General features: G+C 52.4%; 1 long non-coding RNA gene across 2 annotated transcripts in view; it reads left to right on the top strand.

Moving 5' to 3' along the window:
* Positions 1-5,827: 5,827 nt before the first annotated feature.
* The window catches only part of LOC138503513 (uncharacterized), a 266,305-nt gene continuing 253,507 nt past the window's right edge, over positions 5,828-18,625 (top strand). Inside the window, exons 1-3 of one of the 2 annotated variants that reach the window (XR_011279651.1) lie at positions 5,828-5,927; positions 6,431-6,506; positions 6,896-7,003. This is a non-coding gene — a long non-coding RNA (uncharacterized lncRNA). Of the gene's footprint in view, positions 5,928-6,430; positions 6,507-6,895; positions 7,004-18,625 lie in introns of those variants that run through there. The other variant, XR_011279652.1, reaches the window with a different exon arrangement.

The following is an 18,625-nucleotide window of genomic DNA, read 5'->3' as shown; positions in this document are numbered from 1 at the left end:
AAAGTGTTCATAATAAAAACAAAAACAAAACCAAGACCATCCACACAAAAATGAGAAGAAATTCAGTCTGTGGGTGTTGAAGAATTGGCAATTGAAGGTGAGGTGAATAAAAAGGAATAAAGGGGGTGAAGTTCCAAATCAACGGGCAGTTGAAAATAGCACAAAGCAGGAGGTTCCAAAAACAAAAAAGTGATATCTAAATACACTCAAGGACATCAACAAAAATCCGATTAGGTCCACATTAGAACTTCATCCAGGGAAAGTTAAAAATAAAGTATTAGGGAGAAAATGAAAGTAAAACAGATGTAGGTTTTCCAGATCAAGGAAATAACAATTCTTGGGGATAAGAAAACAAACACAGATCATCCTCAGCTATTTACCCTTGTTAGGAGTGGTGAGGTATCCACTACTAATGTGGAATAAATCCCTCTAAATCTGGTCTGAGGACTACTGTGCCAAGGAAAGAGTGGTGGCAGTAGGGATGGATGAGGAGGAGGCAGTAGAGAATGCAGTACCACCATCCTGGACAAACTACTCAATGTGGCATAAGAAAAGATCCTGGAGGACCTGAAACCAAAGCAAGTGACTAGATGTGCCACGGTCTAGTGATGAGAATCTAGTGGCAGATGGAGAGTTTGTGGCACCCACAACTGTGGCGATTGAGGCATGTGTCAGGCAGGAGCACCTGTGTAGTTTGAGGCATGCTCTTGGACTGTATGTGTTTTGAGCTGATCCTGAGTCACGGCAGAGTTATCTCAACCTGCATTGGCTTTGATACCCATTTCTTCTGCCTGTGTCCTTGCCTTCTGCAGCATGTCAAACATTCCTTCTATGGGGGTGTTGGTGAGCCACAATAGTTGGTGCATCTGAACAAGAAACCTTCCTATGAAGATGCACATGGCTGCAGATTCATTCCATTCCCATCCACTTGCATGTGCCCTGCCTTAAAGATGGTCTGCCTGTCTATTATGTTTGACATCTGCATCAGTATGGGGAGCAGGTAGGAGAGGTTGGGAAATTAGGAGGGTTAATGGAGGTGGAAGTGCCTGATGTGTGGCAGGTCACTGTTGCAATGGAGGGCATTTAATCTGACCCTCTGGCAGGATAAGAGACTGTTCCACAGTGGCCATGTACAGAGTATCCATGGAGACAAATGTGTGTGGCTTGAATTCTTGGGGTCACTAAGAGATTTAAAGATCATCCTGTGATGTTATGCATAAGAGAGAACCAATAGATGGTGGAGCAGATGCATTGTTCCAGGTGGAGTGCTAGGTTGGATTGTCCCTATTCAGGTGGGCCCCCTGGGTGAGAAAGTAAACAGATGAGTATTAATTTTGACAAATGTGTTCACAGCATATGTGTCAAATGATACACTTATGACTGTGGATGTCACACATCTCTCTACTATCATTGTTACTCTCTGTGTTACTCTGTAGGAGATATGTGGTCTCTCTTAGAGTTCATGCCAGAGTCAAACGATTAGTGACTGTGATCAGTTGAGCATTCTGTCCATGATTTTAGTGTAACACTGCTGGTTAGGAAGTGATGTACTTAATTTACTGATGTCTAATTGGTGGAAATGTGAAGTCAAACGTTCAAGGACAAATGCACATTTTCCTTACTCTATCTATTCACATGAATCACATTGATCCCTGCAATAAAAAAAATCCCCTTTTCAAATGATATACATGCAGACAGCATTTTCCTTTTGGATGTGCAGGTTCAGCTGTGATTTGTTGTTCTGGAATTGGCCATGTTTTTCTAGACATACAAATCCACAAATTCTCAGTCATATCATGACTCAACATGCCAACATTTTTGCTCTTATTTGCAATTTAAAATCTGGATCACTGAGGATATTTGTGATGTGGAATTCATCAGGGAACTAAAATGTTGATGAGGAATCACTGTTCTCCATTGTATTCCACATGATTCTATTCAAATGGATAGAATTATTGCTATGATTGTGAGGGGTCAGAAATGTGAGGCAGATAACTTTGTAAATGTTTTCCATAATATGCTATTTTATTAACTTAAAAGGGTTTGATAATCACCACATTATCCCTACCGTAATGAGAATTTCCCTGCCTATCTAAATAGCTAAAGTAAACACTCAAACAAAAGGAAACTGTCCCTCACATCTATACATACAACAAACATATGAATGAAATATATGGCAATTCAAAATATACCAAAACCACTGTTATAGCACACATATACCGAATAAATGTTTCTCCTTGTGACCTGGGTAATGTTTCCTTCCCCAGATTCAAAGCAGGAATTTTGTATCCACAGTTTAAAATAGGAAAGTTTTTATTTTATAGCATAGTTATGGAAAATAATGTTATTCTTGCTCCAACAAGTCTCTTAATGGTACTTCCCAATAGTTAGTTCCAACAGAAAAATAAAATCTGTATTCCTGCACTGCTAACAAAACTTTCAACACAACTTTTTCTTCTGAACCAAGAGCGCTTTCATAGTTCCTTATTGGCAATGGAATTAGTTTGTCAGGATGATTCCACAATTCTTCAAAATATAAGGTAGTGGCCTTGCCACTTCTTCTTCTACACAGTCTTTGATAACAACACAGTACTTTAATATCTTCCACCGGGTTCACTCACCTGCCAGGTATAACACTGCAAGGTCCTTTGCCCTAACTCTACCTCAAGTACTTCTGTGGTAAATTTAATTTGGCAACAGTTTAGCAAAGTCTTTTGACTTTCAATAACTTCAGAAATAAACACTTCTTCTAAAAAGACATGAACCCCATTTATGTTGTTTATGCCAACTGTTTTGCAGACTATACTAGTCTCCTCCGGAATGCTAGCTATCAGGAGGACAAATCTTCTGCTGCAACAAAGTCACTTAGCCTCAACAAAATCAGTATCAACAACTTCAGTATGGGCTACTTCAGCTGGGTAAAAATAAAACACATTGATCTTGCTGGTTCCACCCTTGGGATTGCCACCTGTGAAGCAGATGCAAATACTCTCCTCCTGAATACTGACTATCAGGAGGGAAGCTCTTCTGCCACGCTTGCTTGCCCATGTTTGCATCAATCAAATAGTGACAATGGCCTTTTATCACCCTCATCTTCATGGGTCTGGACAATGCTTCGTCTGATCCCAAATGGAGAAGTCCAGTACAAACTTCTAGGTTACATTTCTTCTGCATGAGATGACAAGCAACCGCAGGCATGTTTCAGGCTCATTGGGTCTTGTCAGTGAGGTCTGGTTTGGGTTTGAGTCTGTATACACAGCAGGCTGAGGACCTACATCTAGGAATACCTGTTCCACTCAGGGTGAAATTAGCAAACCTGAATGTTGATGGCTGGGTATTTCAAACTGTTGGTAACCTCTGTAATTGTGCTCGGCAACCCTCCAGATCATTGGTTTTCAGACTAGCATGCCATGGAAATAGCGTTAGCAAATCAGGCTTGGTCCCATCCTAAAAGGGGCAGTTCAGGAAGAACTGCTGGTTCACATGTCCACAGGAAACCTCAGACATGTTTTAGCCTCACTGAGCATTGCCAAAGAGCTGCAGTATTGGTATCTTCGCACAACAGGCTCAGGCACCCTCTTTTGACCATACATGTTGAACTTGGGATACAATGAGCAAACCTGAAAGTTAATGGCTAGAAGGTTTTAAATTAACCTTCACCTCTGGCATTGCCGCTGCGAAACTCAAGACCATAATTTCCATTATTTCTCAGCTCGTCATACTATTCCAGAAGGGGACATATGATTTGCAAATCAGCATTGATTCCACCCCATAAAGGGCAGTCCAGCACAAACTGCTAGATCCCACCCTTCTGCCTGACACCACAGGCAACCCCAGACATGTTTCAGCTGCATTGTCAGTGAGCTGTAGCTTGGGTCTCTTGGCAGAGCAGAGTCAGAACCCACTTCAGACTATACCCTTCCCCCTCAAGGTAATTAGCAAACCTGAAGGTTGATGGCTGGAAGGTTTTGAATTAGTGATAACCTCTGCCATTTCTTGTGGCAAACCTTCCAGGCTATCATTTTTCAGTTTGTCATGCCAGAAGGAACAAGACCATATGAGGCACATTGGAAAGGGCTTCCAACAGAAGCCAACAACAATACCTTGATCATTGCTTCATCCAATTACAAAGAAGCAATTCTCTTAGCAAAAAGAGAGGTCTATAACAAACACATCATGCAAGCTCAATCCAACACTAAAGAGCTCTTCAAGATTCTAAAAGAACTCAAATCTCCTATTGCCCCCACTAACAAGTGCATCACTGGCGCCACATGGTATAAGAATATCCAAAAAGAGCTCCTTGATAAAATCTCTACAGTACAAATCAAAATTAACAACAAAAAAGTCTGCCACCAGACCTACCAGCTAACTCCTATACCAATAAACTACCAGCACCTAAACATTTCCTCAAACCATTCTGTTTCTCTCCTTTATCCATTCGGGAAGTGGAAAACATCATCAACAAGATTAAACCTTCCAACTGTCAAGGCCTCATTCAAATCTGGCATTGTCCCCGACAATCTGAAAGATGCATGGGTCATCCCATTAATCAAAAAACCTAAACTTGATCGAGTAACCCCCTCTAACTACAGACCCATCAACACAGTGCCATTTCTCCTGAAAATTCTCGAAAGTGCTGCCTATCTACAAATTCAGGCCTATCTTGAAGATAACAAACTCTTGGGTCTTCCTCAATCAGGTTTCCGACCACAACACGGTACGGAAACTGCTTTGATCAACTTAAAAACGCAAATTGAGGACCTAAAAGACAAGGGCAAACTGGCACTCCTTCTTCTGTGCTTTAGTTGCAAAAAATCTTTTTAACTTCAACTTGCGTATAAACTTGAACAAATCAATGTGTATATCTACTTGGTTGAAATCACATGTGGGTGCAAATGACAGACCTTAATTTAAAAGACGTCTTTCATCTATGGTTAGATTTCTGTTGGATAGATTTTGTACCAGATCCTCCATCATCTGCCCCGCTCTCCTCCTTGGAACTGGCCGTTGTTCGTCTTTTGTCCATCTGTATGCGTTCTGGATTTGCGGTGTTTTCTACCCCCTCCTTCCTCTCCTCCTTGAGCTAGATTCTGAGTGCTCTGAGACAATCTAAAACGCGTACTATATGTTTTTTCAACTCAACCGTAACAGGTCTCAATAGTGACAAGGAGTTGGTGTCATTCCTGTAGGACCGGCCAGCTGTAAAGGTTTTCTTTTCTTCTTTCATGTACAAGGGGCAACTGGTTAATTGTATACATTTACATTCTCATATAGACATTTATGTTTGGTATATGTGGAGTAATAGGAAGCATTTGTACACTGTTTAATCATATCACCAATGGGATATTTTTTGGCAATGCCTAGCTATACCTCATTCACTTACTGTACACATTAATTGATCAGGAAATAGTTGCTAGAAAATCTGTATGGAAATATGATATGAATACTGTCTCCCTCACTCACACAGGCAATGGTGCCTTTGTGATAGAGCTGTAACGGTTCTTTTCGGAATCAATGCATTAGATGGTAATAGAACTGATTGTGTAAGCAATTACCATATACATTTAGCCAAAAAATGTAATTATGTTCTTTAGCCAAAAGCATAACACGTGAATTTATTTTAATATTATTCTAGCACATTAGCTCATAATCACATTTAATATGACCCCCTATGTTAAATTAACGCTCAGCAACAGCGTTTTCAGCAGCCTGATAGATTTTGCTGTGAAGGCGGAACATAAACTGACAACATTCAAGTATGGCGGTCGTCCCTGGCAGCAAGCAGGGACAGGAGCAAGAGGGAGGCACCATGGCAATGCGTGGCTGTGTTGCCATGGAGATAAAAACACAACTTGGAAAGTTTTAAAATGGCATCGGCTGCCGTCTGCTTGTGTGCAGCCGATGCGTTTGAATCCAGAAGCAGCAGGGTAAGTGCTTTGACTCGGCATAGTCTTGTGTGCTGGTACTTTAATGCGTAACGAAATAGGCGGGTACAGCCAGTCACTTTGGATATATCATATCATTGGTTAAGTTTCGTGATCAGGATCGATTTCCCTACGTGCATACAATTATTTAAGTTGCACGCAATAGCGGTTTGCTCTGATGTCTATGGATTGTTGGAGTATTCATTAACAATGGACGATTCTCGCACATCGTATCTGACAGCACTATGATGGGAACAGATCTCACAGTTCTGTAAACCCATCCGTGTTATTAATTTCAATTGTTAATAAGCGCATTAAATGTAAACTAGGTGCAATTGCCACATTAAATGCTAAGCTTAGGAAGGATCACTGTTTAATGATCAATCTACTCCATGCTTTCCACTCCACACTAGATATGGGTTGCCCCCTTTCCATTGTAATTGTTACATTAAGGGTTGAGTGTGTATTTGCACTAATCTACAGTGATTCAAAATGTTTTATTACAGACTATTGGTTTGGGGATCTGTCCCATTTACTACCTACCGGACAACAGTCATATGGACTGTAACGTTCTAATATTGGGTAAGCAAATTCTTTAATATTTGCTGGATATGCAATAGTATTTATGGTGTTGAATAATACACCTAATAATAACCAAACTAATGGCTTTTTCTGTTGATTTTCTCCTTTTTTCTTCTTTTTTGTCACTTTTCCTTTCTGTTTTATTGTATTTTTGGTAATTTTACTTTTTGATGTATGATTACAATGACTTGTTTTTCTAACCCCACTCAATCCTCCCCTTCACCAACCCTTATTTTTATGTCTTTTGGAATATGAACATACCATGGGATATGATGGTAATATGGTTTTGCAATTTGAAACACATGTGTGTTATATCTATTCTTTGTGTTCATTTTGACCAATGGTATGACCTTGAATACTGTTTTGTAATTCCTGCCCAATAATGACAGCCCTGATTTGATAAAGGCTCAGGCGAGCCGAAACACGTGTAATCTTTAAGTAGAGGGCTAATTTTCCAATCTTTTGATTGTGCAATAAAACAATCGATTACTTTCTCACTGGCGCTGAGTCCTGGAGTCACCTTTATTCCTGCAGTTACTCGTGGACGATTAGGGCTTAATATCCATCCAAATACAGTGACCGGCGACAATTGGTGGAACCCAGCGAATGAAATAATGATTTTCCCGGGCAATTAACAGGGATGTAAGGAGTTGCCTGCCCGAGAAACTTCAAAAATAAGCCCCACATTTTCACTTGAAATCTGATGTCTATACAGTAATTCAAGCCTGGATGGTGCATCATGGGCTTTGCTTGAATGATGATAAGACTGAGCTACTTATCGTAGGCTCACAGACCAGACTAAATAAACTTAATGTAGTACTCCAATCATTCATCATTGATGGGAAAACCATCAAGGTGTTTAATAATACTAAAACCCTCGGTATCTATCTAGATTCTACCCTATCACTTAATCGACAAACCAACGCAGTGGTGTCTGCAGCGGCAGCATACACATGCAAGCTGATAACAGCATGCAGACCCTTTCTTACATTTAATAACTGCATCATCCTGGCCAGAACACTCATATTGTCAAACATTGACTATTGTAATGCTCTCTACTGTGGGACTGGCCAAAGAATCATTAACAAACCTCGGCTTACTGAGAACAATGCCTTGGGGCTGCTCTTAACTTTACCAGGAAACTACATATCTCAGACACTAGACGGAGCCTTCAATGGTTACCGGTTGCACACAGAATCTCACTGAAAACACTAGCGATCACCCACAAATGCCACGCTAACCTCGCACCTGAATACTTGGCCAACCGCTTTAATATACACATTGCCCCACATCCACTGAGATCAACTCTCACTCACTCGCTGCCCATTCCAAATTTAAGCTACAAACATCAGGAGGAGCCAGTTTCCCCGTCCTTGAGGCCAAACTATGGAACACCCTCCTCAGCCTACTCAGAGAGGAGCCCTGCTTCCCTGCCTTCAAGCAAAACAAAAAAATGGCTCATTGAGCAGGATTTAGCAGCATCCGCTCATAAAGAATATATGTCTATGATCTCTATTTTGCCCTCTGTACTGTTGTAACCTACACTTTATGCTGTACTAGTTGTACCAGCTCTTTTCTGTAACACTTGTACTTTGTAAGCAATACTTTGTATGTTGTAACTTTTACCCTGCAAGAAATGCACCCAGATGCCTCTGGGCCGGGCGTGCAATACAAATAAATAAACTAAACTAAACTAAATAGGCAAATGAAGCTTTGCCCCACCCCAAAAGAAGTTGTCCAGTTCGAACTCCAAGGTAATTTCCCTTTTGAACGATTCCATAAGCAACCACAGACATGTTTTCAACCACATTGGGCATCAGCAGTGTGATGTGGCTTTGGTCTCTCGGCACAGCAGGCTCAGAACCCACATATGAGCATATGAGCCGCACTCTGGCTGAAATCAGCAAAAAACGAAGTTACTGCTGGAAGGGTTTTAATTATTTTAGACCTCTGCATTGCTCCGGGCTACCCTGCGGGCCATTGTTTTTCAGTATGACATGCCATTACAGAAGTTTGCATTTCCATCATTTGTGGGTCATCTTCATGCTTCATAACGTCAAGGTAGGATGCAGTAGGAAGCAAGCAGGGCTGGATGGCAGCAGCAGGAAACAGATTGTTCTACCAAGAGCTGGGAGAGTGGGTGGGCAGGTTGACGAAGCAGTCTGGAGAAAATTAGGTTTAGATTTGCAGGGGCACAGCATGTTGAGCTTGTCAGGGTAATTTGGGGGTATTCTGTTTGTTTGGGGGCCTTCCGGACCGTGTTGTGGTACTGCAGAGGACCATGCTTCTCTCTGTTGGCTTCTCCATGTGTTGCAAAACCTGGCTTTGCTCCTAGTACTTAAAAGATGTGGCTGCAGAAATGTGTGCAGTCAGCGCTTCTGGTTGGAGTATCTGCACAGAACGAAACAGGCAGATTCTCAGAGCATTTAAACTTTGAATGTGGTAGCTCAGTTTCAGGTCCAGAGTCTACATTACATAGAAAACCATGCACAATCAGCAAAACTCTGCCCAATTCCGTATGTGTAAGCAAAAGCGACATGTCCCCTGAATGTTCCACCTCCATCAAAAGTAGGCTGTAACTCATTATAGTATGAAATGCTGCATTGTACAGAAAATGTAACAGTTTCTTTCTTTCTTGCATTAGTTTCCATTATACCCTGAACAATGGGGAGAATACAAAATAGAAAAAGCATTATTGATGAGGTTCAAACCCAACACTTATTACTGCTCAATTCTCCATGCAAGTGTTCTCGATTCTGGTGGATATGCCCGGGCAGATATCTACATGAGAACAGAGTGTGTGTGTGCATTGTACACAGCCCATGCCTGTAGAGTGCCACTGAGCCAAGATCAATATCAACATACACAAATGATAGGTTTATTAGGGATTCTTGAATGAGTGGACTAAATAAACAAATAAAATGTAATTAAAACAAACAGGGATTACATCTATCATGGATGCAAACAGAAAGTTTCCAACTTTAGTAATCCTCAATCCAGATGCCCTTCCCAAGGTATGCTGGCCCATCTCAATAGAGAGGGGCAACCAGACATGGGACACAGAACCACAACTGACAAGGAGTATGAGAGCCTTGTGGTAAACCTGTCTAAATATACTCTAACCATGAAGGAACATAATGCACTGGAAAAAGGCATGGGTTTTGTAACAACAAATTTACATAATAAATTCACTTTCAGACAATAATTATTTGGATTTATGAGGAAGGTTCGCCTTAAAAACAATATTACCAGGATATAGAACAGGATTCAGACAACACAGACACTGGTTTATATAAGAAATCTACCTTTGTGTACATACACAGTCACAGAGCTATAGAAGATATAGAAGCACTTGAACAATCGAGCATGGACATACCTATAGAGTAAAAGGGAACATCTGGCAGTGTAGACATTGCTCAGTAATAAGGAGATTGTGATCCGAAAGGCAGACAAAGGGGTTGCCATTGTGATCCAAGATATTGTGCATATGTGGAAGAATGTCAAAAACAGTTGACAGATGCCACGTGTTAGAGAAACTGACTATTGACCCTACAGAAAGACTTCAACATCTGATAAGACATAAAATTGGAAAAGCACAACAGAGAGGTTGGATTTCGAACAAAGAAGCAGAGTTTCTGGTGATGAGAAAAACAAAGATTCACACATTCTACACGTTACCCAAGATTCATAAGGATTTAGTGACCCCTCTGGGACTTCCAATTGTATCTGGAGTGAAATCAATTTTGGAACCCCTCTCACGGTTTGCTGATGCATTTTTACAACCAATGGTGAAAGGAATGACCTGATATGTGCAGGATACCATGCAAATAATTAAAGAAATAGAAGGAGTGAATTTCAAAATAGAGGAAGAACTTCTGTTAGGATTAGATATGGTGGCATTGTATACGAGCACCCAACAGGGGGCATCTATTAACATGCTAGAAGAATGGCTGCTTCTTAACGAGAGTGAAACCAAAACACCAACTTGATTTATTCTCTGCTGTGCCAAAATTGCACTAACACCACCTTAACAAACGGTATGAGAACCCTGATCTGTATGTTAACAATGGTAAGAACCATGTAGTCAAATTGAAAAGTAATCGAATTTGGAAATAAGATGAATGAAATGTCAGAGGATGAATTGGTAGACCTTTGTAACATTTAGAGTTTTAAGAATTGTTTATGGAAGTTCAATTATTCTTTCCCTGTATACCCCCATGTTAGGAAAAGGCATGCCCACTTCTTTGATGAAGAAACCTGTTTAAGAAAGAGAGATATGAGAAAAGCTATTAGAAATTTGAAATGTAAAGTGACAGACGAACAAGAGTACGAGAAGGAATAAAAAATACCGCGTAACAACTATAGAAATTGGTCACAAGCTTGTTAGTATCTCTGCCATCAGAGGGACGGAGAAAATGATGATAAAGGTCTTATTAACTAAAAACTCTTGTAACTTCTGGAAGTTGATCCACAATCAACACATGCCACGGATCCAATCACAAAGTAATGTGATTTCTGATTCTGATTTCTCATTCTGTCTGGTGCAAATATTTTGTAAGAAATTAAGAGGGTAATTCATAGAATTTCGCAGAAAAGTGTCGCAAGCGGCTGGCGCAGAGTGTCCGCGTGCGATTGACTGCGCCAGGCACGTGCGCTAAAACCGATTTCCGCGCACAGCGTATTCATGGATTTTAGGCTTCCAAACCAGCCGTGGCGCAGAGAATCGCAGCGACCCTGCAGCAGCGCCAGTAACGCCCCCAAGAACGCCCTCGCGCAAGGAAAAGCCATCAAAATCGCTAAATCATCGCAAAGGGCTGCGCTAACCCTGGACCAGTTCACCGGGCTGGCAAACAGCAAACGCCAAGCGGGGAACGTGTATTGCAGGGGTGCGCGGGAAGTTCCACACGCGACTGGCCCCGTGCTAGCAGGGTACGTGTATTTCAGGGGTGCGCGGGAAGTTCCACACGCGATTTCAGCAGGGTACGTGTATTTCAGGGGTGCGCGGGAAGTTCCACACGCGATTTCTGCAGGGTACGTGCATTTCAGGGGTGCGCGGGAAGTTCCACACGCGAATGGGCCAGTGCGAGCAGGGTACGTGTATTACATGGGTGCGTGGGAAGTTCCACACGCGATTCCATCAGGGCACGTGTATTTCAGGGGTGCGCGGGAAGTTACACACGCGAATGGGCCAGTGCGAGCAGGGTACGTGTATTCCATGGGTGCGCGGGAAGTTCCACACGCGATTTCATCAGGGTACGTGTATTTCAGGGGTGCGCGGGAAGTTCCACACGCGATTGGCCCAGTGCAAGCAGGGTACGTGTATTTCAGGGGTGCACGGGAATTTCCACACGCGATTTCAGCAAGGTATGTGTATTTCAGGGGTGCGCGGGAAGTTCCACACGCGATTGGCCCAGTGCGAGCAGGGTACGTGTATTTCAGGGGTGCGCGGGAAGTTGCACACACGATTTCAGCAGGGAATGTGTATTTCAGGGGTTCTGGGGAGTACTACACGTGAATTGGCCGTGTGGGTCCTCCCAGGTGTACGCTCCACAACCTCCACGGCCCCTGCAGGCAGCCCACACCACGGGGGACTACCCTGCACCCCTGCTCATGTCCCGCAGGCAGCCCATCCACCATGGGCATGCCCCCCAGCCAACCCACATGTCACCTTGCACTACTGATCAACAATGCATGTCTCCCACCACCCCCACCCCCCAGCAGTGCAGGGGCAGCCTCCACCAGGCCCCCACTCATGTCTCCCACCACCCCCACCCCCCAGCAGTGCAGGGGCAGCCTCCACCAGGCCCCCACTCATGTCTACCACTACCCCCACCCCCCAGCCACCAGGGGCAGCCTCCAGCAGGCCCCCACTCATGTCTCCCACCACCCCCACCCCCCAGCAGTGCAGGGGCAGCCTCCACCAGGCCCCCACTCATGTCTCCCACCACCCCCACCCCCCAGCAGTGCAGGGGCAGCCTCCACCAGGCCCCCACTCATGTCTACCACCACCCCCACCCCCCAGCCACCAGGGGCAGCCTCCAGCAGGCCCCCACTCATGTCTCCCACCACCCCCACCCCCCAGCCACCATGGCCACCCTCCACCAGGCCCCCACTCATGTCTCCCACCTCCCCCACCCCCCAGCCACCAGGGGAAGCCTCCACCAGGCCCCCACTCATGTCTCCCACCACCCCCACCCCCCAGCCACCATGGCCACCCTCCACCAGGCCCCCACTCATGTCTCCCACCACCCCCACCCCCCAGCCACCAGGGGCAGCCTCCACCAGGCCCCCACTCATGTCTCCCACCACCCCCACCCCCCAGCCACCATGGCCACCCTCCACCAGGCCCCCACTCATGTCTCCCACCACCCCCACCCCCCTGCCACCATGGGCAGCCTCCACCAGGCCCCCACTCATGTCTACCACCACCCCCACCCCCCTGCCACCATGGCCACCCTCCACCAGGCCCCCACTCATGTCCCCCTGCACCCCCACCCCCCAGCATCCAGGGTCACCCTCCGCCAGGCCCCCACTCATGTCTCCCATCACCCCCACCCCCCAGCCACCAGGGGCAGCCTCCACCAGGCCCCCACCCATGTCTCCCACCACCCCCACCCCCCAGCAGTGCAGGGGCAGCCTCCACCAGGCCCCCACTCATGTCTCCCACCACCCCCACCCCCCAGCAGTGCAGGGGCAGCCTCCACCAGGCCCCCACTCATGTCTACCACCACCCCCACCCCCCTGCCACCATGGCCACCCTCCACCAGGCCCCCACTCATGTCCCCCTGCACCCCCACCCCCCAGCATCCAGGGTCACCCTCCACCAGGCCCCCACTCATGTCTCCCACCACCCCCACCCCCCAGCCACCAGGGGCAGCCTCCACCAGGCCCCCACCCATGTCTCCCACCACCCCCACCCCCCAGCAGTGCAGGGGCAGCCTCCACCTGGCCCCCACTCATGTCTCCCACCACCCCCACCCCCCAGCAGTGCAGGGGCAGCCTCCACCAGGCCCCAACTCATGTCTACCACCACCCCACCCCCCTGCCACCATGGGCAGCCTCCACCAGGCCCCCACTCATGTCTCCCACCACCCCCACCCCCCAGCCACCAGGGGCAGCCTCCACCAGGCCCCCACCCATGTCTCCCACCACCCCCACCCCTCAGCAGTGCATGGGCAGCCTCCACCAGGCCCCCACTCATGTCTCCCACCACCCCCACCCCCCAGCAGTGCAGGGGCAGCCTCCACCAGGCCCCCACTCATGTCTCCCACCACCCCCACCCCCCTGCCACCATGGGCAGCCTCCACCAGGCCCCCACTCATGTCTCCCACCACCCCCACCCCCCAGCCACCATGGCCACCCTCCACCAGGCCCCCACTCATGTCCCCCTGCACCCCCACCCCCCAGCATCCAGGGTCACCCTCCACCAGGCCCCCACTCATGTCTCCCACCACCCCCACCCCCCAGCCACCAGGGGCAGCCTCCACCAGGCCCCCACCCATGTCTCCCACCACCCCCACCCCCCAGCAGTGCAGGGGCAGCCTCCACCAGGCCCCCACTCATGTCTCCCACCACCCCCACCACCCAGCAGTGCAGGGGCAGCCTCCACCAGGCCCCCACTCATGTCTCCCACCACCCCACCCCCCAGCAGTGCAGGGGCAGCCTCCACCAGGCCCCCACTCATGTCTACCACCACCCCCACCCCCCTGCCACCATGGCCACCCTCCACCAGGCCCCCACTCATGTCCCCCTGCACCCCCACCCCCCAGCATCCAGGGTCACCCTCCACCAGGCCCCCACTCATGTCTCCCACCACCCCCACCCCCCAGCCACCAGGGGCAGCCTCCACCAGGCCGCCACCCATGTCTCCCACCACCCCCAACCCCCAGCAGTGCAGGGGCAGCCTCCACCAGGCCCCCACTCATGTCTCCCACCACCCCCACCCCCCAGCAGTGCAGGGGCAGCCTCCACCAGGCCCCCACTCATGTCTCCCACCACCCCCACCCCCCTGCCACCATGGCCACCCTCCACCAGGACCCCACTCATGTCCCCCTGCACCCCCACCCCCCAGCATCCAGGGTCACCCTCCACCAGGCCCCCACTCATGTCTCCCACCACCCCCACCCCCCAGCCACCAGGGGCAGCCTCCACCAGGCCCCCACCCATGTCTCCCACCACCCCCACCCCCCAGCAGTGCAGGGGCAGCCTCCACCAGGCCCCCACTCATGTCTCCCACCACCCCCACCCCCCAGCAGTGCAGGGGCAGCCTCCACCAGGCCCCCACTCATGTCTCCCCCCACCCCCACCCCCCCTGCCACCATGGGCAGCCTCCACCAGGCCCCCACTCATGTCTCCCAGCACCCCCACCCCCCAGCCACCATGGCCACCCTCCACCAGGCCCCCACTCATGTCCCCCTGCACCCCCACCCCCCAGCATCCAGGGTCACCCTCCACCAGGCCCCCACTCATGTCTCCCACCACCCCCACCCCCCAGCAGTGCAGGGGCAGCCTCCACCAGGCCCCCACTCATGTCTCCCACCACCCCCACCCCCCAGCAGTGCAGGGGCAGCCTCCACCAGGCCCCCACTCATGTCTACCACCACCCCCACCCCCCTGCCACCATGGCCACCCTCCACCAGGCCCCCACTCATGTCCCCCTGCACACCCACCCCCCAGCATCCAGGGTCACCCTCCACCAGGCCCCCACTCATGTCTCCCACCACCCCCACCCCCCAGCCACCAGGGGCAGCCTCCACCAGGCCCCCACCCATGTCTCCCACCACCCCCACCCCCCAGCAGTGCAGGGGCAGCCTCCACCAGGCCCCCACTCATGTCTCCCACCACCCCCACCCCCCAGCAGTGCAGGGGCAGCCTCCACCAGGCCCCCACTCATGTCTCCAACCACCCCCACCCCCCTGCCACCATGGGCAGCCTCCACCAGGCCCCCACTCATGTCTCCCACCACCCCCACCCCCCAGCCACCATGGCCACCCTCCACCAGGCCCCCACTCATGTCCCCCTGCACCCCCACCCCCCAGCATCCAGGGTCACCCTCCACCAGGCCCCCACTCATGTCTCCCACCACCCCCACCCCCCAGCAGTGCAGGGGCAGCCTCCACCAGGCCCCCACTCATGTCTCCCACCACCCCCACCCCCCAGCAGTGCAGGGGCAGCCTCCACCAGGCCCCCACTCATGTCTACCACCACCCCCACCCCCCTGCCACCATGGCCACCCTCCACCAGGCCCCCACTCATGTCCCCCTGCACCCCCACCCCCCAGCATCCAGGGTCACCCTCCACCAGGCCCCCACTCATGTCTCCCACCACCCCCACCCCCCAGCCACCAGAGGCAGCCTCCACCAGGCCCCCACCCATGTCTCCCACCACCCCCACCCCCCAGCAGTGCAGGGGCAGCCTCCACCAGGCCCCCACTCATGTCTCCCACCACCCCCAGCAGTGCAGGGGCAGCCTCCACCAGGCCCCAACTCATGTCTACCACCACCCCCACCCCCCAGCCACCAGGGGCAGCCTCCACCAGGCCCCCACCCATGTCTCCCACCACCCCCACCCCCCAGCAGTGCAGGGGCAGCCTCCACCAGGCCCCCACTCATGTCTCCCACCACCCCCACCCCCCAGCAGTGCAGGGGCAGCCTCCACCAGGCCCCCACTCATGTCTCCCACCACCCCCACCCCCCAGCAGTGCAGGGGCAGCCTCCACCAGGCCCCCACTCATGTCTACCACCACCCCCACCCCCCTGCCACCATGGCCACCCTCCACCAGGCCCCCACTCATGTCCCCCTGCACCCCCACCCCCCAGCATCCAGGGTCACCCTCCACCAGGCCCCCACTCATGTCTCCCACCACCCCCACCCCCCAGCCACCAGAGGCAGCCTCCACCAGGCCCCCACCCATGTCTCCCACCACCCCCACCCCCCAGCAGTGCAGGGGCAGCCTCCACCAGGCCCCCACTCATGTCTCCCACCACCCCCAGCAGTGCAGGGGCAGCCTCCACCAGGCCCCAACTCATGTCTACCACCACCCCCACCCCCCAGCCACCAGGGGCAGCCTCCACCAGGCCCCCACCCATGTCTCCCACCACCCCCACCCCCCAGCAGTGCAGGGGCAGCCTCCACCAGGCCCCCACTCATGTCTCCCACCACCCCCACCCCCCAGCAGTGCAGGGGCAGCCTCCACCAGGCCCCCACTCATGTCTACCACCACCCCCACCCCCCTGCCACCATGGCCACCCTCCACCAGGCCCCCACTCATGTCCCCCTGCACCCCCACCCCCCAGCATCCAGGGTCACCCTCCACCAGGCCCCCACTCATGTCTCCCACCACCCCCACCCCCCAGCCACCAGGGGCAGCCTCCACCAGGCCCCCACCCATGTCTCCCACCACCCCCACCCCCCAGCAGTGCAGGGGCAGCCTCCACCTGGCCCCCACTCATGTCTCCCACCACCCCCACCCCCCAGCAGTGCAGGGGCAGCCTCCACCAGGCCCCAACTCATGTCTACCACCACCCCCACCCCCCTGCCACCATGGGCAGCCTCCACCAGGCCCCCACTCATGTCTCCCACCACCCCCACCCCCCAGCCACCAGGGGCAGCCTCCACCAGGCCCTCACCCATGTCTCCCACCACCCCCACCCCTCAGCAGTGCATGGGCAGCCTCCACCAGGCCCCCACTCATGTCTCCCACCACCCCCACCCCCCAGCAGTGCAGGGGCAGCCTCCACCAGGCCCCCACTCATGTCTCCCACCACCCCCACCCCCCTGCCACCATGGGCAGCCTCCACCAGGCCCCCACTCATGTCTCCCACCACCCCCACCCCCCAGCCACCATGGCCACCCTCCACCAGGCCCCCACTCATGTCCCCCTGCACCCCCACCCCCCAGCATCCAGGGTCACCCTCCACCAGGCCCCCACTCATGTCTCCCACCACCCCCACCCCCCAGCCACCAGGGGCAGCCTCCACCAGGCCCCCACCCATGTCTCCCACCACCCCCACCCCCCAGCAGTGCAGGGGCAGCCTCCACCAGGCCCCCACTCATGTCTCCCACCACCCCCACCACCCAGCAGTGCAGGGGCAGCCTCCACCAGGCCCCCACTCATGTCTCCCACCACCCCCACCCCCCAGCAGTGCAGGGGCAGCCTCCACCAGGCCCCCACTCATGTCTACCACCACCCCCACCCCCCTGCCACCATGGCCACCCTCCACCAGGCCCCCACTCATGTCCCCCTGCACCCCCACCCCCCAGCATCCAGGGTCACCCTCCACCAGGCCCCCACTCATGTCTCCCACCACCCCCACCCCCCAGCCACCAGGGGCAGCCTCCACCAGGCCGCCACCCATGTCTCCCACCACCCCCAACCCCCAGCAGTGCAGGGGCAGCCTCCACCAGGCCCCCACTCATGTCTCCCACCACCCCCACCCCCCAGCAGTGCAGGGGCAGCCTCCACCAGGCCCCCACTCATGTCTCCCACCACCCCCACCCCCCTGCCACCATGGCCACCCTCCACCAGGACCCCACTCATGTCCCCCTGCACCCCCACCCCCCAGCATCCAGGGTCACCCTCCACCAGGCCCCCACTCATGTCTCCCACCACCCCCACCCCCCAGCCACCAGGGGCAGCCTCCACCAGGCCCACACCCATGTCTCCCACCACCCCCACCCCCCAGCAGTGCAGGGGCAGCCTCCACCAGGCCCCCACTCATGTCTCCCACCACCCCCACCCCCCAGCAGTGCAGGGGCAGCCTCCACTAGGCCCCCACTCATGTCTCCCCCCACCCCCACCCCCCTGCCACCATGGGCAGCCTCCACCAGGCCCCCACTCATGTCTCCCAGCACCCCCACCCCCCAGCCACCATGGCCACCCTCCACCAGGCCCCCACTCATGTCCCCCTGCACCCCCACCCCCCAGCATCCAGGGTCACCCTCCACCAGGCCCCCACTCATGTCTCCCACCACCCCCACCCCCCAGCAGTGCAGGGGCAGCCTCCACCAGGCCCCCACTCATGTCTCCCACCACCCCCACCCCCCAGCAGTGCAGGGGCAGCCTCCACCAGGCCCCCACTCATGTCTACCACCACCCCCACCCCCCTGCCACCATGGCC

This window comes from Ambystoma mexicanum, chromosome 11 (genome assembly GCF_040938575.1).
Source record: "Ambystoma mexicanum isolate Mex_15411 chromosome 11, UKY_AmexF1_1, whole genome shotgun sequence".
Lineage (NCBI taxonomy): Eukaryota > Metazoa > Chordata > Amphibia > Caudata > Ambystomatidae > Ambystoma > Ambystoma mexicanum.
Note: the sequence above shows the minus strand (reverse complement) of the source record. Positions and strands in the feature narration are given on the sequence as shown.